This window comes from Eriocheir sinensis, unplaced genomic scaffold (genome assembly GCF_024679095.1).
Source record: "Eriocheir sinensis breed Jianghai 21 unplaced genomic scaffold, ASM2467909v1 Scaffold1372, whole genome shotgun sequence".
In the NCBI taxonomy this organism is placed as follows: Eukaryota; Metazoa; Arthropoda; class Malacostraca; order Decapoda; family Varunidae; genus Eriocheir; species Eriocheir sinensis.
In genome coordinates, this window is record NW_026110709.1 from 15552 (window position 1) to 43411 (window position 27860).

Below are 27860 nucleotides of genomic sequence, written 5' to 3' on the forward strand. Positions count from 1 at the left end.
GCCCCCACGCCCACACAGTGCCCCCACGCCTCCACGCCCACACAGTGCCCCCACGCCCACACAGTGCCCCCACGCCTCCACGCCCACACAGTGCCCCCACGCCCACACAGTGCCCCCACGCCCACACAGTGCCCCCACGCCCACACAGTGCCTTCACGCCTCCACGCCCACACAGTGCCCCCACGCCTCCACGCCCACACAGTGCCCCCACGCCTCCACGCCCACACAGTGCCCCCACGCCTCCACGCCCACACAGTGCCCCCACGCCCACACAGTGCCTCCACGCCCACACAGTGCCTTCACGCCTCTACGCCCACACAGTGCCTCCACGCCTCCACGCCCACACAGTGCCCCCACGCCTCCACGCCCACACAGTGCCCCCACCCCGCCACGCCCACACAGTGCCCCCACACCTCCACGCCCACCCAGTGCCCCCACGCCTCCACGCCCACACAGTGCGTATTACAAGGTTATCTATTTCAAGCTTTTTGGGGGAGGTTCAGGTGATTTACATAGATTTACATAGAAAATCAGACCACACAGACCCCATGGTCCAGACTTGGTGGTCTGTCCTTAAACCTAAGTGATTTTACATTAATCAGAAGACTCCAAAACGTTGCATTTCTACTCTAGTTGATATTAAGTTGAAGGAAGTGACGGTCGAGCTTATTTTTGAAGGAGTCAATCGTGTTACACTGGACCACTGATGGTGGAAGCTTATTCCATTCTCGCTTTTCTAGCGTTGGTGAAGAAAATTTGGTGCAATCTGAATTTACTTGTCTACATCTGAGTTTTACGCCATTGTTCCTCGTGCGCAGACTGTCATCGATCATAAACAATGTTGATCTGTCTACATTCGTGAAACCATTAAGTATTTTAAAACATTCGATCAATTTTCCTCGGAGGCGACGTTTCTCAAGAGAGAACATGTTAAGGATAGAAAGCCTTTCTTCGTAGGATTTGTTGCGCAAGGAAGGGATCATTTTCGTTGTCCGACGCTGAACACCTTCTAATTTAGCAATATCCTTTGCATGGTGGGGGGACCAAAACTGTACCGCATATTCCAAGTGGGGTCTGACTAAACTGTTGTAGAGGGAGTATTACATCTTTATTCTTGAATACAAAGTTTCTTTTAATGAAGCCCAACATTCTGTTCGCTTTATTTGCTGCATCGATGCATTGCTGTGAGAATTTGAGGTTTGACGCGATTTTGACCCCCAAGTCTTTGACGCATTGAACGCTTTTGAGTTTAACGCCGCGCATTTCGTATTCGAACTTCTTATTCCTCGTTCAACTTGAAGGACCTGGCACTTGTCTACGTTAAAGGGCATCTCCCATCTATCCGACCAAGCTGAAATTTTGTGCAAATCCTCTTGGAGGCTTTGCCTGTCTTCGTCAGTGAGAACCGAGTTACCAATCTTTGTATCGTCTGCAAATTTACTAATGCGGTTATTGAGTCCAACATCCACGTCGTTGATGTAAATAATGAAGAGCACTGGGCCAAGGACCGAGCCCTGAGGGACGCCACTAGTGACAGGCGCCCACTCTGAGTTAAATCCGTCAATCACTACTATTTGTTGTCTGTTGCTCAACCAATTCGCGATCCATTGGTTTACTTGACCGTCAATACCTATTTGCTTTAATTTGTAAAGTAATTTATGATGCGGACTTTATCAAACGCTTTCTGAAATCAAGATAGACTACGTCCAGTGATTTGGTTACGTCATAAACAGTGAAGAGGTCGTTATAAAAGGTTAATAGGTTTGATAGGCAGGATCTTTTGTTTCGAAGCCATGTTGTGAGTCCCCAATCAATGAGTGGCTTTCAAGGTAACTCACAATTTTGTCTCTAATTATGCCCTCAAGTAGCTTACCTACAACCGAAGTTAGACTAATGGGCCTGTAATTACCTGGTACTTTTTGTCTCCTTTCTTGAAAATCGGTGTCACGTTAGCCTTTTTTCCAATCTGAAGGGACGATGCCTTGTCGCAAGGACATATTGAATACGGTTGTGAGGGAGGAGAGTATTTCGTTTCTTTCAGCAGAGTTGGATATACTTTGTCAGGTCCAGGACTTTTATTTGTTTTAAGTGAATGGAGAGCTTTAAGGACTTCATCGGTTGTTATTTCAAAATTAGGCAATGCATGCTCGAGATTTACAATAGTACTGGTGTTGGTGGTAGCGAGAGGAAGACTGTTAGTATTAAACACCGAGGAAAAGTAATTGTTTAAGAGGTTTGCAATGTGTTGGCTGTCAGTCACTAGTGCACCGTCGCTGTTTGTTAAAGGTCCAATACCACTTTTGATCGCCTTTCTGTTGTTTATGTAACTGAAGAAAGATTTTGGTTATTTTTACAGTTGGCTGCAATATTTTCTTCATATCTACGCTTTGCCTGACCGACTAATCTTTTTTACCGTCGCCTGGCATCATTATAGAGTCTAATGTTCTCGGGCGTGCTTTGTTCTTTCTTTAACCTGTAAAACAATTTTCTCTCATTGACTGATTGTTTAATTTCGCTATTAAACCACGGTGGGCTTTTATTAGTGTTAATTCGCTTCTCGCACAAGGGGACGAATGTGTTCTGCTGAGTGAGTAAGTGATTTTTAAGGCTTAGCCAGGCTTCCTCTACGTTGCCGTCATCTGATAGTTGTATTTCTGTTAGTTTTTGTCTGATTTCTACGAAGTTAGCTCTTTTGAAATTGGGCACCTTTACTTTATTTTCAGTCACTGATGATTGAGCTTTAATGTCGACGCGCACTAATTTATGATCGCAAGAACCGAGGTGTTCTCCTACCGTGACACTACTGACAAGGTTATCTTGGGTCGTTATAACAAGGTCGAGTATATTATTTTGTCAAGTTGGCTCAGAAACCATTTGGCTTAGATAATTTTCTTCTAGAAATTCGATCATTCTATGTGACTCGCCTTCTGTACCTGACAGTGTCGCCCAGTCGATATGGGTGAGGTTAAAGTCTCCTAATATCAGTGAGTCGTTGTTATTAAGTGACTGCCTTAAGACGCTGTACATTTCAAGGTCGTCATCGAGTGATTGCCCGGGAGGTCTGTAGGTGACAGATATATTTAAATTGACTTTTGCAATGTTTACTTGCGCACAAATGTTCAACGTTACTGTTTCCTGGTGTTTTGTCGGTGGGTTGCAAATAGCTTTTGACATAAAGGGCGACGCCACCGCCTCTACGGTTTACACGATCTTTGTTGAAGAGTCTGTAGCCATCTATGTTGTATTCGGAACTTAAATCAATATTTGTGGTGTCGATAAATGTTTCGGTTATAGCAATTATGTCAAAATTTTCTGTTAAAGCAAGACATCTCAGTTCATCAAATTTGTTTCTTAGGCTACGCGCATTGAAACTAAGGATTTTTAAGTTATCTAGAGGCTTGGTAATACAGGTGGTGGTACTTGCGGGATCACGGTTACGGGTTTGTTGCGATGCACGGCGTCTATTTACACGGGCGGTGGAGGGACGTGGCCGTGACTCGTTTTTTGCTCGGATGACACGCACTGCTTCGTTGAGGAGCCTTCCGAGTCTGGCTGCCCCGATGGGAGAAAGGTGCAATCCGTCCCTGTGGATGGGTCAGTAATATTCCAGAATCACACCCAAGCTTACCCATGTCAAGTTTACCTGTTTCAAGCTTTTTGTTGCTGAGGTGACAGCTTGGTATTATTCCAGAATCACACCCAAGCTTACCCATGTCAAGTTTATATTATATATATATATATATATATATATATATATATATATATATATATATATATATATATATATATATATATATATATATATATATATATATATATATATATATATATATATATATATATATATATATATATATATATATATATATATATATATATATATATATATATATATATATATATATATATATATATATATATATATATGGTAAAATTCTAGTGTTTGCCCATACTCCCCCTTTCCCCATACAAGCCTGGGGACCTGGTGGGAATGCGGGGTTTCGGGTGGGGGACATGAAATCTGTCGCATTCGCGTATTTTTTAGTGTGTGTGTGGGGGGGATAAAAACTCCCTTGATCTAGGGATATTCCCTAAATTTAAGGAATTTTTCCTCACACCACCACTAAAATAAGTGCTTGCGACGAATTTAGTGTTTCCCATACGAAAACCACGCACTCAGTGGATCCCCAAGCTTGTTTTGGGAGAGAAGCGTCGTGAACCCACCAAACGATGCTCACCTCACCATCTGTCGTGGCACCGGCGCCATCAGTGCTCACATAAACCACCTCCACCACACTCATGCCCTCTCTAGTAGGTTGTCACCTCATCACAAGGTTTCTTTCCTCCAAGTAGAGTCCGTGGCACCAAACACAGTGTATCTTCATTGTTTATCACTGACACAAGTAAAACCACCAGCTAGCCGGGATCCATCCAACGCCGCGCCTTAAACAGTACTGCGGCTTGTGCAGGAAGTGCAGGCTCTCGAACCTCCTGCCTGAGCTGTTTGAACACGTAAATCCTTATTGACCGGATTTTGAATCTGCTTCACGGGCTCATATTCCCGGTATACAAGGTGATTGTGGATATTGACTCCGCGCCTCCAGAATACGATAATATGCCTCCATATATCATAGTTAAAAAAAACAAAGTACTTAAAAGTAAAGAAGCCGAATTAATCCCCTTCCCCCAACGATCTTGGGGGACCTGCGTGAACTCGGGGTATTTGGGTGGGGGAGCATATTTAAACTACTCCAACCGAACTTTATGACCCCCTTGCTAACCAAGGGGGGGCTGTGCCCCCCCCTTGACCCCCCTCTTCTTAAAGGTGCATGTTCTAAAAAAAATAACGACGCGTGATGGACCTGGTCTCACATGCGTGGGTAATGGCTAACTAAGTGTACCATCGCTAACCTAGCGTACCGTCGGTAATAGTATTAGGTAAAGGTGCGTGTTCTAAAAAAAAAATAACCACGTGTGGTGGACCTGGTCTCACATGCGTGGGCTAATGGCTAACTAAGCGTACCATCGCTAACCTAGCGTACCATCGGAAATAGTATTAGGGAAAGGTGCGTGTTCTAAAAAAAAAATAACCACGCGTGGTACACCTGGTCTCATGCGTGGGCTAATCGCTAACTAAACGTACCATCGCTAACCTAGCGTAGGGTAGGAACGTTAGTATGCGATCACTGTGTTAGAGTCCGATCACTTTCAATTTTGGTTGAAAAAAAACTTCTACTGAGAAAACTACAAAAGATATATTATCAGACAGACCACCAATATGTAAAGGAATAAAAGCTAAATATTGTGTGAAAAAATGAAGTAAATGGGATAAATAGTTTAGCTTCTACCATACTCGAAAGGTAAGATACTGTCTGTTTTCTCCCGATTCTTACGGCAACCCGTAAGGAAATAAAAATTTTCATAAAATTATAAATGATATATCTTTACGTTTTCTCTTTAATATTATGATGTTATGGTGTTGTGGAATGTTGGAATAACACGAGGAACTTTTGAAATAGTTGTTTAAATAGCACATTGTCCTAGTAAAGAGCAGTGATCGAATACTAAATCAAAAATCCTCTGTGTGTTAGAATCCGATCACGAAATATTATCCTTCCAAAATGCGTCAATCTATGCGACATAACATTATTTTTAAGTTTGCATGTGTTACTGGATTCGTAATTTTCGTAGTTCCTTTACTTTATTATATAGTGTTCTGTGTTAGTATCCGATCAGTGATCGACCACAGTGGTCAATCAGTCGACCACAGTGGTCAATCAGTCGACCACAGTGGTCAATCAGTCGACCACAGTGGTCAATCAGTCGACCACAGTGGTCAATCAGTCGACCACAGTGGTCAATCAGTTGACCACAGTGGTCAATCAGTCGACCACAGTGGTCAATCAGTTGACCACAGTGGTCAATCAGTCGACCACAGTGGTCAATCAGTCGACCACAGTGGTCAATCAGTCGACCACAGTGGTCAATCAGTCGACCACAGTGGTCAATCAGTTGACCACAGTGGTCAATCAGTTGACCACAGTGGTCAATCAGTCGACCACAGTGGTCAATCAGTCGACCACAGTGGTCAATCAGTCGACCACAGTGGTCAATCAGTCGACCACAGTGGTCAATCAGTCGACCATAGTGGTCAATCAGTCGACCATAGTGGTCAATCAGTCGACCATAGTGGTCAATCAGTCGACCATAGTGGTCGACTGATCAACCACAGTGATAGATAACTTAATCACTTTGGTAACTGAATGTTATTTACTAAGACCGTGATTTTTTGCACAAATTTAATGTATTATGAACAAGTTACGTGTGTTGGACTACACAGAAGCCATTGGCGGGTCGTCGGTAGCTTATACGTACCGTACACCACTGCCCACCCCCTGCGGGCCCCCCATCACGCGCGCAGCTCAGATAATACTGTATGGGTTGCCCCCAAATTCAACTCACTTTATGCAGCCACTGGACGTCTCAGTATTTGGTCCAATGAAAAAGGCTTGGAGGACTGCAGCTGCAGATTGGCAAGAAAGTCACCCTGATGAAACACTTACCCAGGCTTACTTTGCTACAGTCTTTCTCCCTATGTACAAGAAAGCTTGCAAGAAGGAGAACATTCTTAACTTAATTAATGGTTTTCGGAAGTGTGGACTACACCCATTTGATCCTGAGGCTCCTGACTATTCAAAGATCACAACAGAAGCAATGAAAGCTTGTGCTACAGTACTATTTGATGGAATTGACCAAGGTGGTATAGTAGAGAAAGGGACACAGACTGACTTTCATACTCCTGTGCACACTGGTGTGCAAACTGATTCTTCCCAGGAATCTCGATTCCAGCAAGAACTTAAAGAAGCAGAGTGTGTGGAATCTATGTATAATACCATTCAGTCTTCTAAGCACTGCAGAGCAACAGCATGTGATTTGGCCCTGACTGATAAAGTAAAAAGGTTTCTCTTACAAAAAAAAGCTGAAGTTAACTTCAGACTCCCATCAAAAGAGACATTCCTATCACCAAACATGAAGAACAAGCCCAAACAAGGATCAACTATCAGCGCTGCATTTAAGGGCTACAAGTGGTTCCCATCACCACGTAAAACACAAGGTCCTAAGTACAAAAAAAACATTAGAGACAAGACCTTTGCTCTTTCTTCATCAGCTGCAGTACAGTTACTTGAAAAGGAACGCAATGCTAAACAAGCTTTAGAGCTCAAGAAACGCAGTAAGGATTCAAAACTACCCAAGAAAGGCAAGTCTGCTCAGACATCTGAACCAGTGACTGCTTCAACATCAGTGAACACTCTAACTGAGGAAAATGAAGATTCTTCCAGTGATGAATCGCTAGAAGCCAGCATGGTACCGTTGGAAGACAGTGATGATGACTCAATTGGTTTAGAAACTATTGCCACTGAAAATGCACTGCAGTTCATAGATCTTCAACAGCAACCTGAGCAAGGATCGTGGGTTATGGTTAAGTTACCTGTCATTCATTCTACTTTCAAAGGTAGAAAGACTGTTACACATAAAGCTTGTCTTGGTAGAATAGAAAGAGTAGCAGAAGAGGGCCTTGAGGTACACTTTCTTAAGGAATTGGAAGCTAAGAAGGATCACTTTGTTTGGGGCAGTTCTGACGATTTTTCTTTCCCAGTGACACCAGATGAAGTTTGTGTTATTCAAAATAAATGTGTAACGGATGTGATTCAGGGTAGAACTGCTACAATTAAGGTTGAAAATGGAGTAGTAGCAGCTGGGAAGAGTTGTCTTGGAATAATATAATTTCATGCTTCAGTGATGTTCAATAGGAATTTTACTTTCATTTTAACTTCCAGAAATTATGTTTGGTTTAGCCATATTATGTATTATCATCATTGCAAGCATATTAAAACATTATTTGCATTCTCATTCATCATGTGTTTTCTTTCCCAGAATTTTTTTTTTTTATGTATTTCGTCACTAGGCCCCTAAGGGCAAAAGATAAATATAAATTTGAAATAAACGGCATTTTATTTTGATGACTCAATTTATATGTTTGGATTTTTAATGGCAAGTGATTGGAATTAGCTGGCAAGTGATTGGACTTAGCAGTAATACCATTATCTCCAATCACGTAGCAAATGTATGCATGTATGTAAAATTATGTTCCACAGAAATTTGGCATTGGTCTTAATATAAACATTAATGACTACTGAAGGATTTGAGAGGTAAACAAAATCAGTTTTGTACTAAGTTTGAGTTTAAATCTGTGATCAAAAGAAATACATGGCACTTCCTGATTGGATACTAACGCTCCTACCCTACAAGCCTGGGGACCTGGTGGGAATGCGGGGTTCCGGGTGGGGGACATGAAATCTGTCGCATTCGCGTATTTTTTAGTGTGTGTGGGGGGGGGATAAAAACTCCCTTGATCTAGGGATATTCCCTAAATTTAAGGAATTTTTCCTCACACCACCACTAAAATAAGTGCTTGCGACGAATTTAGTGTTTCCCATACGAAAACCACGCACTCAGTGGATCCCCAAGCTTGTTTTGGGAGAGAAGCGTCGTGAACCCACCAAACGATGCTCACCTCACCATCTGTCGTGGCACCGGCGCCATCAGTGCTCACATAAACCACCTCCACCACACTCATGCCCTCTCTAGTAGGTTGTCACCTCATCACAAGGTTTCTTTCCTCCAAGTAGAGTCCGTGGCACCAAACACAGTGTATCTTCATTGTTTATCACTGACACAAGTAAAACCACCAGCTAGCCGGGATCCATCCAACGCCGCGCCTTAAACAGTATACTGCGGCTTGTGCAGGAAGTGCAGGCTCTCGAACCTCCTGCCTGAGCTGTTTGAGCACGTAAATCCTTACTGACCGGATTTTGAATCTGCTTCACGGGCTCATATTCCCGGTATACAAGGTGATTGTGGATATTGACTCCGCGCCTCCAGAATACGATAATATGCCTCCATATATCATAGTTAAAAAAAACAAAGTACTTAAAAGTAAAAGAATTAATCCCCGTCCCCCAACGATCTTGGGGGACCTGCGTGAACTCGGGGTATTTGGGTGGGGGAGCATATTTAAACTACTCCAACCGAACTTTATGACCCCCTTGCTAACCAAGGGGGGGCTGTGCCCCCCCCTTGACCCCCCTCTTCTTAAAGGTGCATGTTCTAAAAAAAAAATAACGACGCGTGATGGACCTGGTCTCACATGCGTGGGTAATGGCTAACTAAGTGTACCATCGCTAACCTAGCGTACCGTCGGTAATAGTATTAGGTAAAGGTGCGTGTTCTAAAAAAAAAATAACCACGTGTGGTGGACCTGGTCTCACATGCGTGGGCTAATGGCTAACTAAGCGTACCATCGCTAACCTAGTGTACCATCGGAAATAGTATTAGGGAAAGGTGCGTGTTCTAAAAAAAAAAATAACCACGCGTGGTACACCTGGTCTCATGCGTGGGCTAATCGCTAACTAAACGTACCATCGCTAACCTAGCGTACCATTGCCAACCGGATTGTTGGCAACGCTGCTCATATTGCAATGGCATCGCCATGTAAACACATCGTCCGTATGTATAATATGCCCTTAAGTACAATATGGAGGCGTAATATCGTATTTTCGAGGTGCGGAGTGATTTTCAATAATTACCTTGCGTGGTTTCCGTACGTTGTAAAAAAAAAAACCGGAATGTATGAAATTTCCCTACATCTAAGTAATTGTAAAGAATTTCCCTACATCTAGGGTATTTTTCAACCCCTCATAACTAAAAAACTATGCATTTGCGACGCATTTCATGTTTACCACCGCATTCCCCGAAGTCTCAATGGCCCCCTAGCCAATTTTGGTTGCAAGGGGTGAGTATGGGCAAACACTAGAATTATACCATGTATATATATATATATATATATATATATATATATATATATATATATATATATATATATATATATATATATATATATATATATATATATATATATATATATATATATATATATATATATATATATATATATATATATATATATATATATATATATATATATATATATATATATATATATATATATATATATATATATATATATATATATATATATATATATATATATATATATATATATATATATATATATATATATATATATATATATATATATATATATATATATATATATATATATATATATATATATATATATATATATATATATATATATATATATATATATATATATATATATATATATATTCCTTCCCTTGTTACTGGGGTCATTTTGAAGGGATTTAGCCAATTAAAAAAAATTACTCCCAGTGCGGTACTGGGGCCACTTTTGTATCACATAGGGCGGTACGCTACGGGTTAACATCCCTGGGTAACTCATTATAGAGCCGCGGGGCACTCTTCTCAAATGCTCTGAAACCCAGTTCCAGGTTGACCCTTGGCTCATAGAGTCTGTGCTGTTCTGCACTGTGTCTCACTGACACGCCAGTGTCCAATGAAAATCCTGTAGTAAAGTTCTCATATATCCAGGTTTACCAAGTCGCTTTGCTTGGTAAGTCAAGACACATATTTTGTAGACTATTCGTGCCTTAATGGGTAGCCAATGCAAGTCTATAAGTGCAAGTGTTATTCTCTCACGGGGGGGGCAGAGCCTTTATTAGCCTTGCAGCTCTGTTCATGACAAGTTGTAATTTCTTCAGCAGATATTAGGAAGGCCATACTAAAGTGAATTACTACATGGCTACACTCTTCAAAAAAGATTGTGTTAACTGTAGAGGTGGTGGCGTTGCCCTTTACATCAAAAACTATTTGCAACCCACTGACAGAACACCAAGAGACTAACGTTGAACATTTGTGCGTGCGAGTAAACATTGCAAAATTCAATCTAAATATATCTATCACCTACAGGCCTCCGGGGCAATCACTCAAAGAAGATGTTGAAATGTACAGTGTTATAATGCAGTCACTTAATAACAGCGACTCACTGACATTAGGACACTTTAATCTCCCCCATATCGACTGGGCGACACTGTCAGGCACAGAAGGCGAGTCACATAGAATGATTGAATTTTTAGAAGAAAATTACTGAAGCCAAATGGTTTCTTAACCAACTCAACAAAATAACATACTTGACCTTGTTATAGCGACCCAAGATAACCTAGTCAGTAATGTCACGGTAGGAGAACACCTTGGTTCTTGCGATCATAGATTAGTGTGCGTCGATATCAGAGCTCAATCAACAGTGACTGAAAATAAAGAAAAGATGCTAAATTTCAAGAGGTAATTTCGTAGAAATCCGACAAATAATACAGGTGACGACAACGTAGAGGAAGCCTGGCTAAACTTTAAGGATTATTTACTCACTCAGCAGAACACTTTTGTCCCAATGTGTGAGAAGTGAAGTAACACTAATAAAAGCACACCTTGGAATAATAGTGAAATTAAACACTCGATTAAGGAGAGAAAATTGCTTTGCAGGCTAAAGAAAGAACAAAGCACGCCCGGAAACATTAGACTTTATCATGAAGCCAGGCGGCGAGTGAAAAGATTAGTATGTCAGGCAAAGTGTAGATATGAAGAAAACATTGCAGCCAACTGTAAAAATAATACAAAACCCTTCTTCAGTTATATAAAAAATAGGAAGGCGATCAGAAGTGGAATTGGACCTTTAACAAACAGTGATGGTGCACAAGTGTCTGACAGCCAACACATTGCAAACCTCTTAAACAATTACTTTTCTAGGATGTTTAACCCCTTCAACACGAGGACGCGTATACTGTGTCCTTGCGTGCCCCGTACCATATCCAAGGATGTACGTACTGCGTCCTGGCTCGCTTTAGCCAGTGTACGAGTTATTTTATCTCTATATTTATGCTTACATCTCAAAATTATCAAATAAGTTATGTTTCTTTATGTGCACCATTTAATTCTTCATGTTTTCATATATAACACATGATGATTATGTTGAGTTTATGGCTGAAAACTTGTTATGTTCAATAGCGACATTTGAAATTTGGCGCACTCGGTGATCTCGGATACAGTGCGGGGCGCTGTTTTGGCCCGGCAGTAGTGAAGGGGTTAACACAAGCAGTCTCCCACCACTACCACCAACACCAGTGATGACAACAGTGCTAACCTAAATCTCGTGCATGCATTGCCAAACTTTGTAATAACTACCGATGAAGTCATTAAAGGTCTCGAATCCCTTAAAACAAATAAAAGTCCCGGACCCGACGAATATATCCTATACTGCTTAAAGAAACAAAGATTGAAATTCTCCTCCCTCACAATTTTTTAATATGTCCTTGCGACAAGGCATCGTCCCTTCGGATTGGAAAAAGGCTAACGTGACACCAATTTTTAAGAAGGAAGACAAAAAAAATGCCAGGTAATTACAGGCCCATTAGTCTAACTTCAGTTGTAGGTAAGCTGCTCAAGAGCATAATTAGAGACAAAATTGTGAGTTACCTTGAAAGCCACTCATTAATTGGGGATTCACAACATGGCTTCCATAACAAAAGATCCTGCCTATCAAACCTATTAACCTTTTATAATGACCTCTTCTCAGTTTATGACGTAACCAAATCGCTGGACATAGTCTATCTTGATTTCCAGAAAGCGTTTGATAAAGTCCCACATCATAAATTACTTTATAAATTAAAGCAAATAGGTATTGACGGTCAAGTAAACCAGTGGATTGTGAATTGGTTGAGCAACAGACAACAAAGAGTGGTGATTGACGGATTTAACTCAGAGTGGGCACCGGTCACTAGTGGCGTCCCTCAGGGTTCGGTTCTTGGCCCAGTGCTCTTCATTATTTACATCAATGATGTGGATGTTGGACTCAATAACCGCATTAGTAAATTTGCAGACGACATAAAGATTGGTAACTCACTGATGAAGACAGGCAAAGCCTCCAAGAGGATTTGCACAAAATTTCAGATTGGTCGGATAGATGGGAGATGCCCTTTAACGTTGACAAGTGCCAGGTCCTTCAAATTGGAACAAGAAATAAGATATTCGATTACGAAATGGGTGGCGTTAAACTCAAAAGCGTTCAGTGCGTTTAGGACCTGGGGTCAAAATCGCGTCAAACCTCAAATTCTCACATCAATGCATCGATGCAGCATATAAAGTGAACAGAATGTTGGGTTTATTAAAAGAAACTTTTTATTCAAGAATAAAGATGTAATACTTCCGCTCTACAATAGTTTAGTCAGACCCCACTTGGAATATGCGGTACAGTTTTGGTCTCCCCACCATGCAAAGGACATTGCTAAATTAGAAGGTGTTCAGCGTCAGGCAACAAAAACGATCCCTTCCTTGCGCAACAAATCTTACAAAGAAAGGCTTTCCACCCTTAACATGTTCTCTCTTGAGAAACGTTGCCTCCGAGGAAAACTGATCGAATGTTTTAAAATACTTAATGGTTTCACGAATGTAGACAGAACAAAATTGTTTATGATCGATGACACTTTGCGAACGAGGAAGAATGGCATAAAACTCAAATGTAGACAAGTAAATTCAGATTGCACCAAATATTTCTTCACCAACATTGTAGTGCGAGAATGGAATAAGCTCCCACCGTCAGTGGTCCAGTGTAACACGACTGACTAATTTAAGAACAAGCTCGACTGTCACTTCCTTGAGCTTAATGTTAACTAGAGGGAAATGCAAAGTTTTGGAGCATCTGATCAATGAAAAATCACTTATTTTTAAGGACAGACACCCTAGTCTGGACCTTGGGGTCTGTGTGGTCTGATTTCCTACATAATTCTCCCCAATATTTGTTAATGTCTTGTTGTTTTGGCAAGTGTTTGTTGCATCCATTGTTTTGCTGTGGACTTTGTACAGCACAAGTGCTTGCATTATTTTGTCTCTTTATTGAGCCAGAGGCCTTCTAGTAGTCATGGAGGTCACAGCATCCCAGGCAGTGGACAGCCTGGGTCTGGTCCCCTTGTCCGGCACCTTTGCTGCGTCTTCACGGAGAGCAAGAGGAAGCTTTCTTCTTTACTTTTTGGCCTCCGAGAGTGTTTATTTGTCTCTGTGGTTGTTTGTTTCCGGAGTTTTTGTCTCCTTTAATCATGTTGGTGACAATTTGATTCTTTCATGTTTAAATATGTCTGGTTTTATTTCATTTTTCTCTTTTTTTGTTTGTTTTTGATCCACGTTATCTTGTTGTTCTTTCTCTCAAAGCGGCGACGCTCTGCACACTTCCCTGCTCTGTTCTTTCCCTTCCTTGATGCCCTTTTCTGTGGTGGCTGTTCTGCAGCATTGTTCTGTCTCTGTTTTCCGCTTCCCATATCCACAAGGTGCTTTTCAGCTGCCTGCTGCATGGATGCCTCCAGGTTGTCAAGGGCAGCTAGTTCACTGCTCTGGGTCTATTTTGCCTCAGTTTCTTTGATGCAGTTGTCACAATATTGGGGTTGAAAACCAGTAACTGTGTTGTGCTCTGCTACATTTTATGGAACTTGTAGATGCTTTTGGTTTTCAGTTTGAAGCATGTTTCTATGAGGCTGTGATCTTTGTCCCAACAGTCACCCCTGGTGCTGGTGCAGCAGCGAGGGTCTGAGGCGGGTGCCGTGCTGCGTCCTCTCTGCCGCTGACTTCTGTTGCAGTGGAGGCTGCAGGGCCGGGCATCAGCCTGAGGGGCCAGGACCAGCAGGAGCAGCCTGCCACTGCTGTGAGGATCAGTGCCAGACCATGCAGTACAGTACAGTGCAATTCCTTCATCATATTCTGTGCAAAAGAAAAAATTAAGTGCCATGACTTTGAACAGCACCTTGCATGCTCTGATCAGGGGTGCTCAGGAGAACCGCTACCACCACCACCACCACCACCTTGCTGCTGGCATCTCCAGCCATAAAGTAAAGGGAGAGTTTGAGTGAGAGAAGGTTTGAGACCAAGAGCAAGTTCACCAGACACAGCCTTGCACACACCGCTGAAGGGAAGCATGAGTGCCAAGAGTGTGGGAAAAGACTCCCAGGGAAGGGTGACCTCAACAAACACACCCACACACTCTGGTGGAAGACCTCATGAATGCCAAGAGTGTGGCAAAGTGTTCAGTACGAAGAGTGACCTTAATAGACACACCCTTACACACACTGGTGAAAGACCTCATGAATGCCAAGAGTGTGGCAAAGTGTTCACTCAAAAGAGTCACCTTAACAGACACACCCTTACACACACTGGTGAAAGACCTCATGAATGCCAAGAGTGTGGCAAAGCGTTCACTCAGAAGAGTAACCTTAACACACACATCCTTACACACACTGGTGAAAGACTTCATGAATGCCAAGAGTGTGGCAAAGTGTTCAGTAGGAAGAGTTACCTTAAAACACACACCCTTACACACACTGGTGAAAGACCTCATGAATGTCAAGAGTGTGGCAAAGTGTTCACTCAGAAGAGTAGCCTCAAAGTACACACCCTTACACACACTGGTGAAAGACCTCATGAATGCCCTGAGTGTGACAGAAGGTTCAGTGTGAAGAGGGAACTAAATAGACACATACTTACACACACTGGTGAAAGACCTCATGAATGCCTTGAGTGTGACAGAAGGTTCTTTTCTAAGTCTGCTTTGAACAGCCACATTGCCACACACTCTGATCTGAGAGAGTTCAAGTGTGATGTTTGTCTAAAACATTTCAAGACCAAGCGGAATATTGCCAGGCACATGAAGATCCACTTCCCCTGAGGTGTTGTGTGGGGCTGCTTTATGTGGTGGCGGTGGAGGACAGTGTTTGGGAACCCCGCCCTGGCTGAAGAACAAGAAGAAAGAGAAGACGAAGAGAGAAAGACAGACATGGAGGAACAACAAGAACAGAAAAGAAAGAAAGGAATGAAAAGACTAGTGAAAGAAAGACAGTGACCTCAACACACACACTGGTGAAGGACCCCATGAATGCGAAGAGTGTGGCCAAAGTTTCAGTTGTGAGAGTAAACTCAACAGAGACACCCAACACAGCCAACAAGCACCACCACAGTGAACAGTGCCGCCTGCCCCGAGCCACCTTGCCCCAGCACAGTGCAGCAGCCAACACCACTGTGAACAATGCCACCTGCCCTGAGCCACCTTGCCCTGGCACAGTGCAACAGCCAACACCACAGTGAACAGTGCCGTCTGCCCCTAGCCACCTTGCCCCGGCACAGTGCAGCAGCGGTGACTCAGGCCGCCACAACAGACCATCAGCACGATTATCAAGGGGACGCTGTGTGAGGGTTTGTCAAGTTTCCCTGCACTCCACAAGAAACCCGGCCCAGCAGAGACCACTGGGGCAGAGTGCCGGCCTGGGAGCTGTGATGGCTTGTTGGGGTTGCTGCCCCGAGGGAATTGTTCCACAAGAAACCTGGCCCAGCAGAGACCACTGGTGCAGAGTGCCGGCCTGGGAGCTGTGATGGACTTTTTAAACCCGGCCCAGCAGAGACCACTGGGGCAGAGTTCCGGCCTGGGAGCTGTGATGGCTTGTTAGGGTTGCTGCCCCGAGGGAATTGATGGCAGAATATGTAATGGGTCAAGGTAGGAAGCTAGGAACACTCCAGTGGTGCTTGTCAAGCCTTGTATTGGCCAGTGGCCGGGTGATGGACGGGCAAGTGGCTCCAGCAGGGAAGGCTGAGCACTGTTCTGGGGCTGAGGGGAGATAAAGGCACAGACAGTACAGCAGTGTGCCGCGTGGGACACTCTTGGCAGAAACACCTAGAGAAAAATGAAGAAGGAAGACCAGAGAGGGAGGAAGGAAGGCATGCTGGGCCTCAGAGGTCTGGAGAAGAATGAATGAAGAGTGAGTAGCGTAGGATGAATGAAGAGGAATGAAGAATGAAGAGGAAGAAGAAGGTGCCGGCACTCTGCGGGTGAGTGCCCTGCCCACAGGCCTGGAGAGGGGCCGTGTGCCTGCTGGACGCCGTCTGTAGGGCACCCTTGTCCGAGGAAGCTGCTGCCTGCACCCTCGGCCAGGCCCACAGACACACCACAGCGGGCGAGTGATGTTGCTGCTACACACACACACACACACACACACACACACAGAACAGCTAAACTAAGTGAAGTGGAAGATTGTAAGGAAATATATATAAAGAAAAACAGAAATGTTAATCTATTCCCTGAGACTCCATCTGGTCCAACAGCTTTCCCCTCTTCCAAGTTCCAGTTCTATATCTCCTCTTTGTATACTGAGACTTCTTCCATGTGAACATTTGTCTTGTTTTCTTGTGGCTCGTTGATTCTTTAGTAAAAACTTGCCGGAACTCTTTTTTTAGTAACTCCGCCGTGTCTTGAGGATCAGCGGTTGTCACACTCCCGTCGCTCAGTCTGTCAATTGTTTCTCTTGGTTCAATCTTTCCATTTATGAATCTGTAAAATAGTTTGGGTTGTTCCTTACACTTTTCCACAATATCCTTTTCATATCCCTTCTCTTCTTCCTTCCTTATTTTCACGTATTCATTTCTCGCTGCCTTAAAATCTTCTTTATTCCTTTGGTTTTTATTTCTTTTTAGTCTTTTCCTTGCTTTGTCTCTTTTTTTCTTTTGCCTTAGCACACCTTGCATTAAACCAGTCCTTTTTCCCTTCTCTTTGGGTCTGTTTCTGGTACAAACTTCTTGACCCTGTTTTATACGCCTCCATAAAGATATCACACTTTTTCCTGCACTTCACTTGTTCCCATTAGCTCATCCCAGTCCAGCTCTCTGTAATGTTTCCTGAGGTTTTCCACGTCTGCCTTCCTATAGTGTTCCTAACTGATGTAGATTCCGAGATATTGGCAGTTAGAGTTGTCACTGATAATTGAATATTTTTGTTGGAAAGTTTTTAGTTAAGTGCAAATTTCTCAGGAGCTAGAGGGTTATGAACACTGCCAGTTGTAGGTGTTGTAGGTGAGTGTTAGGAGCATCTTGTATTAGAATCTTGTGTTCCTAACTGATGTGCTTGCCGAGATATTGCCAGTTGAGGTTGTCATTGAATTTTGGATATTTTTGTTAGAAAGTTTTTAGTTAAGTGCAGATTTCTCAGGAGCTAGAAGGTTATGAGCCCTGCCAGTTACAGGTGTTGTAGGTGAGTGTTAGGAACATCTTGTGTTAGAATCTTGTGTTCCTAACTGATGTGCTTGCCGAGATATTGGCACTTGAATTTGATGCACACACATACACACACTAACTCTGTGATGGTTCTTTCAGGGAAGGAGCTGAGATGAGACCAGACTCAGCCCTCCAGTGAGCCCAGGAGACCACCAAGGGGACACCCACGTACCTCATCACCTGGGGGGAGGACGCATGGTGACTGTGGGTGAGTGAAGCAACCCACCCCAGTGTATGCTCAGGCACAAGGCTACGTCAGGTCAGGGGCTGCCTCAAGAACAGGTACTTCCCCTCACTGATTCTCTCCATGTTTCCTCCGTTTTTCCCTTCTTTCCTCTCTTCCTCTTTTCCTTCTATACCAAAAAGTAGTTCAATCTTTCCTCTTCCTCCTCCTGTCTTCCTCTTGTTCCTCCTCCTCTTGGTTTCCCTGTTATCTCCACTTTTATCAAGGTCTGTGTATTTCTCCAGTGTAATTTTGGTGGTTTCGTTCATTTCCTCTTCCAAGTTCAACTCCATTTCTCTCCCTTTTCCTTCCTCTCTTCCTACGTCAAAAAATAATTTACTTTCCTCTTCCTCCTCCTTTTTGTTTCCCTGTTATCTCCACTTTTATCAAGGTTTGTTATTTCTCCGGGATTAATTTTGGTGGTTTTGTTCATTTCCTCTTCCAAGTTCAACTCCATTTCTCTCCCTTTTCCTTCCTCTCTTCCCACGTCAAAACATAATTTAATCTTTCCTCTTCCTCCTCTTGTCTTCCTCTTCCTCTTTGTTTCCCTGTTATCTCCACTTTTATCAAGGTTTGTGTATTTCTCCAGGATTAATTTTGGTGGTTTCGGTCATTTCCTCCTCCAAGTTCAAGTCCATTTTTCTCCACCTCTTCTTCCTTTCCTCTTATACCAAAAAATAGCTTAATCTTTCCTCTTCCTCCTCCTGTCTTCCTCTTCTTCCTCCTCCTGTTCGTTTCCCTGTTATTTCCACTTTTATCAAGGTCTGTGTATTTCTCAAGTGTAATTTTGGTGGTTTTGTTCATTTCATCCTCCAAGTTCAAGTCCATTTTTCATTCCTCTCTTCCTCCTATACAAAAAAATAGTTTAATCTTCCTTCTTCCTCCTCCTGTCTTCCTCTTCTTCCTCCTCCTCTTCGTTTCCCTGTTATCTCCACTTTTATCAAGGTCTGTGTATTTCTCCGGCATAATTTTGGTGGTTTCGTTCATTTCCTCCTCCAAGTTCGACTCCCTTTTCCTTCCTCCTTTCTTCCTCCTCCTCTTCGTTTCCCTGTTATCTCCACTTTTATCAAGGTCTGTGTCTTTGAAAACTTTGCAGAATGGACGAAAAAAAACACCAGAAATTGCTTGAATATTTATTGACCAAACTGACACTTCTTGCAGAGAGAGAGAGAGAGAGAGAGAGAGAGAGAGGGGGGGGGGGTCCCTTATGTGTCTGGGGGGGCATGTGTCTGTGGGGGTTGTAAACCCACTGGGGGGACACCCGGTGGGGCCTGAGAGAGAGAGAGAGAGAGAGAGAGAGAGAGAGAGAGAGAGAGAGACACACACACACACACACACACACACACACACACACACACACACACACACACACACACACACACACACACACACACACACACACACACACACACACACACACTCTTGGCACTAAACTCTGCCAGACTCTTGCAGGGAAGGAGACAGAGACGAGACCACTGAGCCGAGGAGACCAGTCAGGCCTTCAAGATGCTCCCTGGATGCTGAGGAGACGAGATGAGACTGAGACAAGTCCTGTTGGGAAGAAGATTACGGGGAGATTAATTGAGGCAAGGAAGGGCAAAGAGGGAGAGAGAGATGAGGAGATGGAACTCTCTCTCACCTGTATTTCTATAAAAGATAAGACAAATAAAGTGTGGAAATATATATTACAATGGATATATTTAAACCTGGTCAAATGTGTGTTCCTTTAGGTTCACAGTACAGAGGAAGGGTCACAAAACTACCCCTGGAAATGCCCACAACTCCTAGGAAAGCCTTGTCAAATGTGTGTTTCGTTAGGTTCACAGTACAGAGGAAGGGTCACAAAACTACCCCTGGAAATGCCCACAACTCCTAGGAAAGCCTTGTCAAATGTGTGTTTCGTTAGGTTCACAGTACAGAGGAAGGGTCACAAAACTACCCCTGGAAATGCCCACAACTCCTAGGAAAGCCTGGTCAAATATGTGTGGCGGTCGAAATGTGGGCCGTGAGAGAGAGAGAGAGAGAGAGAGATAATGTTCCATAATGCTTTCAGACTCAGAGCAAAGTGAGGATGACTCATTTTCTCAACAGCAACACTCGCCTCAAAGTGAATAAGTTAACATGTCACCCGAGTAATACGTTCACCCGGATCACAGTCTGTTAACTCCAGAACGGCAATGAGTCAGTTTTTTTTTTTACAGCTAAGGAGACAGTTCAAGGGCGTAAAGAAAAATATATATATAAAAAAAAAAAGCCCGCTACTTACTGCTCCTGAATAGAGGTCAAAGGTTTGGCGCAGGAGGTCACATGTTGCCTCCTGCCCGGGGTCGCCTCAGAGCACGCTGCATCCCGCCTCAACGCTGCGGCAAGTGACGTGTGAACAGATCGTCGCCAGCACATGTTAACCCGGTGGTGGTGGCAGCAGCAGGCATCATGTTTCTTAATGGTCCCTCCAAGCGAGAAAAATGAGAAAAAATCATCACTCACACAAACCATTTCATAATATATATCAAAGCATTTGTGTTCAGTTTATGCATCATCTATTTTGGGGGGTTTATAACATGGCACAAATTTGGCCCGTCGCTGGTACACGGTAAAGCCACAAATTTGGCCCGTCGCTGCTACACAGTAAAGCCACAAATTTGGCCCGTCGCTGGTACACGGTAAAGCCACAAATTTGGCCCGTCGCTGCTACACGGTAAAGCCACAAATTTGGCCCGTCGCTGCTACACGGTAAAGCCACAAATTTGGCCCGTCGCTGCTACCAGGTTGATATGCTTGCTTGTATGAGATCACTTGAACAGCTGGCTGTCATGCGCTTCAAGATACCATAAACTTAACTAACCTAACCAAACTAAACCCTAAGCAGTTACTACAGGTCTTGACTCAGAAAATTCATCTATGCTTCCTTGCTAATGAGATTTTCTATAAAACAAAGTGAGGTCATTCTGTGTTGATTTATACCATAAGGTGCTGGCTGTCATGCACTTCAAGATACCCTAAACTTAACTAGCCTAACCTAACAAAACCCTAAACAGTTACTACCGGTCTTGACTCAGAAAACTCATATGTGCTTCCTTACTAACGAGACATTTTATATAACACAGTGAGGTCATTCTGTGTTGATTTATGCCCTAAGGTGCTGGCTGTCATGTGTTTGAAGATACCCTAAACTTAACTAACCTAACAAAACGCTAAACAGTTACTATAGGTCTTGACTCTGAAAATTCATACATGCTTCCTTACTAACAAGACTTTCTATGCAGCAAAGTGAGGTTATTCTGTGTTGATTTATACCATAAGGTGCTGGCTGCCAAGTGTTTCAAGATACCCTAAACTTAACTAACCTAACCTAACAAAACCCTAAACAGTTACTATAAGTCTTGACTCAGAAAATTCATATATGCTTCCTTACTAACAAGACATTTTATATAACAAAGTGAGGGCATTCTGTGTTGATTCATACCCTAAGGTGCTGGCTGTCATGTGTCTGAATATACCCTAAACTTAACTAACCTAACAAAACCCTAAACAGTTACTACAGGTCTTGACTCAGAAAATTCATCTATGCTTCCTTACTAACGAGACATTCTATACAACACAGTGAGGTCATTGTGTCGATTTATACCATAAGGTGCTGGCTGTCCTGTGTTTGAAGATGACCTAAACTGGACCCAACTTAACCTATCAAAGCCCAAAGCAGACACTATAGGTCTTGACCCAGAAAATTCATCAATGCTTCCTTGCTAATGAGACTTTCTATACAACAAAGTGAGGTCATTCTGTGTTGATTTATACCCTAAGGTGCTGGCTGTCATGTGTTTGAAGATACCATAAACTTACCTAACCTAACAAAACCCTAAACAGTTACTACAGTTCTTGACTCAGAAAATTCATACATGCTTCCTTACTAACGAGACATTCTATACAACACAGTGAGGTCATTCTGTGTTGATTTATACCCTAAGGTGCTGGCTGTCATGTGTTTGAAGATACCATAAACTTAACTAACCTAACAAAACCCTAAACAGTTACTACAGTTCTTGACTCAGAAAATTCATACATGCTTCCTTACTAACGAGACATTCTATACAACACAGTGAGGTCATTCTGTGTTGATTTATACCATAAGTTACCAGCTGTCCTGTGTTTGAAGATAACCTACACTTGGCCTAACTTAACCTATCAAAGCCCAAAGCAAACACTATAGGTCTTGACCCAGAAAATTCATCTATGCTTCCTTGCTAATGAGACTTTCTATGCAACGAAGTGAGGTCATTCTGTGTTGATTTATACCCTAAGGTGCTGGCTGTCATGTGTTAGAAGATACCCTAAACCTAACCTACCTTAACAAAACCACAAATAGTTATTATACATCTTGGCTTACAACTACTACTACTACTACTACTACTACTACTACCACCACCAATACCTTATAAGCCAGGGGCAGAGTCTTGCTGTGCCTTCTCAGGTTGTCGTAGCCCTGGGCGGGGAGTGTTCCAGCCTGGGCACCACCAACAACTTGACTCCCACAGCCGCCAGGTCTGAAAAAGTTTGGACGTTTTGTGAGCTAGCTCTAAAAATATTAAAGATAGCTCCACGGGGTTTGGTGTGTGTGTGCGTGGATAGTTGCCATACGTACACACAATCTCCCAGTGATGCACATGAAATACACCCGGAGAAAAACACACACAAACACACATGAATATCAGGGACAGTATGAAAGAAATAGGAAATATGCATGGAAATGATTGGACGTCTTGTGAGCTAGCTCTAAAAATATTAAAGATAGCTCAGCAGGATTTTGTGGTCTTGTGTATCAATAATTAACCGTGTAGCAGTGACGGGCCAAATTTGTGGCTTTACCGTGTAGCAGTGACGGGCCAAATTTGTGGCTTTACAGTGTAGCAGTGACGGGCCAAATTTGTGGGTTTCCAGTGTAGCAGTGACGGGCCAAATTAGTGGGTTTCCAGTGTAGCAGTGACGGGCCAAATTAGTGGGTTTCCAGTGTAGCAGTGACGGGCCAAATTAGTGGGTTTCCAGTGTAGCAGTGACGGGCCAAATTTGTGGCTTTACCGTGTAGCAGTGACGGGCCAAATTTGTGGCTTTACCGTGTAGCAGTGACTGGCCAAATTTGTGGCTTTACAGTGTAGCAGGGACTGGCCAAATTTGTGGCTTTACCGTGTAGCAGGGACGGGCCAAATTTGTGGCTTTACAGTGTAGAAGGGACTGGCGAAATTTGTGGCTTTAGAGTGTAGCAGCGATGGGCCAAATTTGTGGCTCTACCGTGTAGCAGCGAAGGGCCAAATTTGTGGCTTTACAGTGTAGCAGCAACGGGCCAAATTTGTGGCTTTCCCGTGTGGCAGCGACAGGCCAAATTTGTGGCTTTACAGTGTAGCAGCAACGGGCCAAATTTGTGGCTTTACCGTGTAGCAGCGACGGGCCAAATTTGTGCCATGATATAAACCCCAAAAATAGATGATACATAATCTGATCACAAATGCTTTGATATACATTATGAAATGGTTTGTGAGAGGGGTGATTTTTTTCTCATTTTTCTCACTAGAAGGGACCATTAAGAAACATGATGGCTGCTGCTACCGGGTTAATGAACACACACACACACACACACACGTAAGTATGCGAGCGTGTGCGTAATGAAGAGTGCACCTCACGCCAGCAATGCAAATCTAATGGTAGTAATGTGACCAGAGCCGGAGCCAGCACAGTGTGTCATAGGGACTTGACATGTTTTTTTTATTTATTATTATTATTATTTTTTTTTTTACGTGTACTCCTGTAGTGCCGGTAGGCTCTCTTGAGGGGCCTGGATGGAAAGTTGGAAAGTTTTGTTTAGTGGGCGCAGCATCTGTGGTCATATGCCGGAGAGAGACAGAAGGGGAAGGAATTATAGGAGAAGGGAACAGACCCCAGGAGACGGGACACCACATCTGTGGTCATATGCCAGAGAGAGACAGAAGGGTAAGGAATTATAGGAGAAGGGAACAGACCCCAGGAGACGGGACACAACATCTGTGGTCATATGCCGGAGAGGGACAGAAGGGGAAGGAATTATAGGAGAAGGGAACAGACCCCAGGAGACTGGACACAACATTTGTGGTCATATGCCAGAGAGGGACAGAAGGGTAAGGAATTATAGGAGAAGGGAACAGACCCCAGGAGACGGGACACAACATCTGTGGTCATATGCCGGAGAGGGACAGAAGGGGAAGGAATTATAGGAGAAGGGAACAGACCCCAGGAGACTGGACACAACATCTGTGGTCATATGCCGGAGAGGGACAGAAGGGGAAGGAATTATAGGAGAAGGGAACAGACCCCAGGAGACTGGACACAACATTTGTGGTCATATGCCAGAGAGGGACAGAAGGGGAAGGAATTATAGGAGAAGGGAACAGACCCCAGGAGACGGGACACAACATCTGTGGTCATATGCCGGAGAGGGACAGAAGGGGAAGGAATTATAGGAGAAGGGAACAGACCCCAGGAGATGGGACACAACCCCCGATTAATACCTGGTATCCATTCACTGCTGGGTGGACAGGGGCGTAGGGTATCGGAGAAGCCGCCCAAATTTTTCCGTTCCGCCCAGGAATCGAACCCGGGCTCTCTCGATTGTGAGCCGAGTGTGCTAACCACTGCACCACGAAGCCCCTGGAAAAGAAGGCAACAGACATGAAGGATTGAGTTTCCCAGGCATTGAATGGCATTCAAATAACTGATTCACGACTCACTAATGGAGGTAACATTGTCATGAACTTTGATAATGAGAACACAAGGGATGAGGCTGCTCAAAAACTGGAGTCTGTTGAGCAAATTAGTACCAAGAGTGTTGGAAAGATGAAACCAGAGATGCAATGTGCATAAAGAGGAGACCAAGGAAAAGATAGAGCAGACCATCTTAGACTGCAATGAGTTCTTATACACAATTGAGGGTGTTGAGGATAAGATTGAGATGGTTCTTAGCAAGCCTGCGGCGGGCAGCACGATGCACTACATTCTGAGGTGTGACCCAACTGTGAGAGAGCCGAGTCACAAGAATCACGACAAGGTGATATTAGAATGGGGAATATACACAGTGAGAGACAGATACCATGCAATTATATGCTATCATTGTCAGAGATACGGCCATCTTGAGGCCAACTGTACTGCTAACAGAAATGGGGAAGCCCCAAAATAATGTTTCAAATGCCTTGGCAATCATCAATCACAGGAGTGCGCCATGGCTGAGAAGAAATGCATACACTGTGTGAGGTACAAGATGCCTGTAATTTGATACACTGGCTATTTATTTTGGGCCAAAACATTGTGCTTTTTCATTTGGAGATAATTTTTTTTCTTCAGAAACTACTACAAACTGACTTATTGCAATTTCATCATCCGCCGCCACAGCCACAAAATAGCTCGCAGAGGATTTAGGGTGGGGGAACATATTTAAACTATCCCAACCGAACTTTACGACCTAACAGCTAACGGCCCCCTGCGCCCCCCCCCCCTGGACCCCCCCCCCATGTATATGCGACTTATTTCTGCGAGGAGATATTTCTCGCAACACCAGCTGCACCGCTGCCGCGCCCGTCGCCAGAGCAGTCAAATGTGGTGCACGTAAACAGTGTTAGCCATAACTGTTTCGTAAAACTAGAGAAATACAACAGTAGCAGTAGAACACCGTAGAATTAATATAACCTTACCAGGCGAGTGTGGCCCAAATTATTGAGAGTCGTACGCTATTCCTCCCACGCCTGGGCCCACAACACCGCGGCCGCAAAAAAACACTAACTTTTAAAATCGGTAGCAGTGTTTCTGTCAATTTGCAATGCATATGTATGGGGTTCAAAATGCATGGAATAATGAGATCTAACCCATGGCTAGGGTGACAAGTACCGCAGTGAGATGGGCAACTCTCTCAACACATACCTAACTAAGTAGGGCTGCAGCGATGTAGTCACTCACACGAGCCCTGGTGTGGAGGCATGTAAGTAAAGATTCGTTTTAGGTCCGTGCCAGTATCTACTTTATGAAACATCAGTATCTCTTCATATATCTTTTCTACAAACCTTCAACAGTCATGGAAACGCTTTGAAAATCCAATTCAAGGACTTTTTTTTTACTCCTGAAAATAAGGAGTAATGTTTACGAAAGCCTCCTCTGGCAGCGGCCGCGGCGATGCTGCAGCCGGTGCTGCGAGAAATACCTCCTCGCTGAAATAAGTCACATATACATGTGAGGGGGGGTCCAGGGGGGGCAATGCCACCCCTGGTTAGAAGGGGGGGTCGAGGAGGGCGCAACCACCCCCTCTGCGAGCTATTTTATGGCTGCGGCGGCTGCAGCGTCGCCGCGGTCGTCGCCAGAGGAGGTGACGCGCTTTCGTAAACATTATCCCTTTTATTTTCAGGAGTAAAAAACGAATCTTTACCGGCATGTGGGCCTCACAGGCTGCCCCGTCCTCCTGAGGAAGGCGCAGGTGAGGCGGGTGACAGCTTCCTGCCGTGAGGGTGCATGCCTGCCGCCGCCAGCACTGTGGGCAGGTCAGGGTGGGCAGCACGGCCAGGGCACGGAGGTGTCGTGGGAGCAGGTGGCGTGGGGGGCAGGACAGCAGGTGCTTGATGGGGCAGTGAGGGGCGGGACGTTCCCTCACCCATGGCTGTGTGTGGGCAGGAGTTGGTGCGGTGCTGGCCATGGTGCGGAGGGGGTGGTTCATCATCTTCTTTTGACCTGTAACGCTTTGAGTCAGGTCCTCCTCCTCTCGTTCCTCCCTTCTTCTTATTCACACACCTTCCTTTTCAGTGTTAGGTAATTTTCTAACCTGAAATAAAGTCACAATTATCTTCACTTATTCAGACATTTGTGCCTTTTCTCCCAGCACTGCGCGAGGAACCTTAACATGGCCGCGGGAAGAACACTGGGGCAGGCGGCGGGCCTAACAATATTTACCTCCTCATCAACAATTATTCACTATTTATTAACTTCAAAGGCAACAGAGTAACATAAACAACTCTATAACTATTCATTAAGTGTTAAAAACTATATGGCTTAGTGTGGAGGGACGAAGCAGGAGTCTAGTTATCTATATAGTCTAGTAACTATAGGTTAGGATCAAAAGGGGGAAACTCACCTAATGGATAGTCACAACGATTTAGCTAAAACAGTGAAAAAGAACACGGGTATGGCAAAACATAATTATGAGATTAGAAATGCCAGGGAAGCAAAGACCAATCCAAAGGGCTTCTTTCAGCTTTATAAGACCAAGGTTAGGGATAAGATAGGGCCGCTTAAGTCAGGAGAAACACTGATTGATAGAGATGAGGAAATGAGCGAGGCGTTAAATAGGTATTTCTTAACTGTATTTACCAAAGAAAGATTAGATGATATACCTCAGGGAGAACAGATCTACAGGGGAGAAGAGGTAGAAGGATTAACCGACATCTACATGAGTAGGGAGCTCGTGATTAGACAGATAGAAAGACTTAAAGTCACCAAGGCGCCAGGGCCAGATGAACTTTTCCCCAGGGTAATAAAGGAATGTGAAACTGAAATCAGT

The 27860-nt window shown here is 43.7% G+C and overlaps 2 long non-coding RNA genes across 3 annotated transcripts; one reads left to right on the plus strand and one right to left on the minus strand.

Annotated features, from left to right (window-relative positions):
* LOC126989905 (uncharacterized) lies at nt 1-20488 on the plus strand. 2 transcript variants are annotated; one of them, XR_007743847.1, is made up of 4 exons: nt 1-90; nt 14541-14686; nt 18175-18357; nt 19741-20488. It is a non-coding gene; the product is annotated as an uncharacterized LOC126989905 (long non-coding RNA). The 2 variants fall into 2 exon arrangements; XR_007743846.1 differs by lacking the exon at nt 1-90 and adding an exon at nt 331-455.
* Nucleotides 19702-27860, minus strand: LOC126989906 (uncharacterized). The gene is made up of 5 exons (XR_007743848.1): nt 26736-27860; nt 24835-24973; nt 22731-22842; nt 20565-20748; nt 19702-19849 (listed from the first exon to the last, which is right to left on the minus strand). It is a non-coding gene; the product is annotated as an uncharacterized LOC126989906 (long non-coding RNA).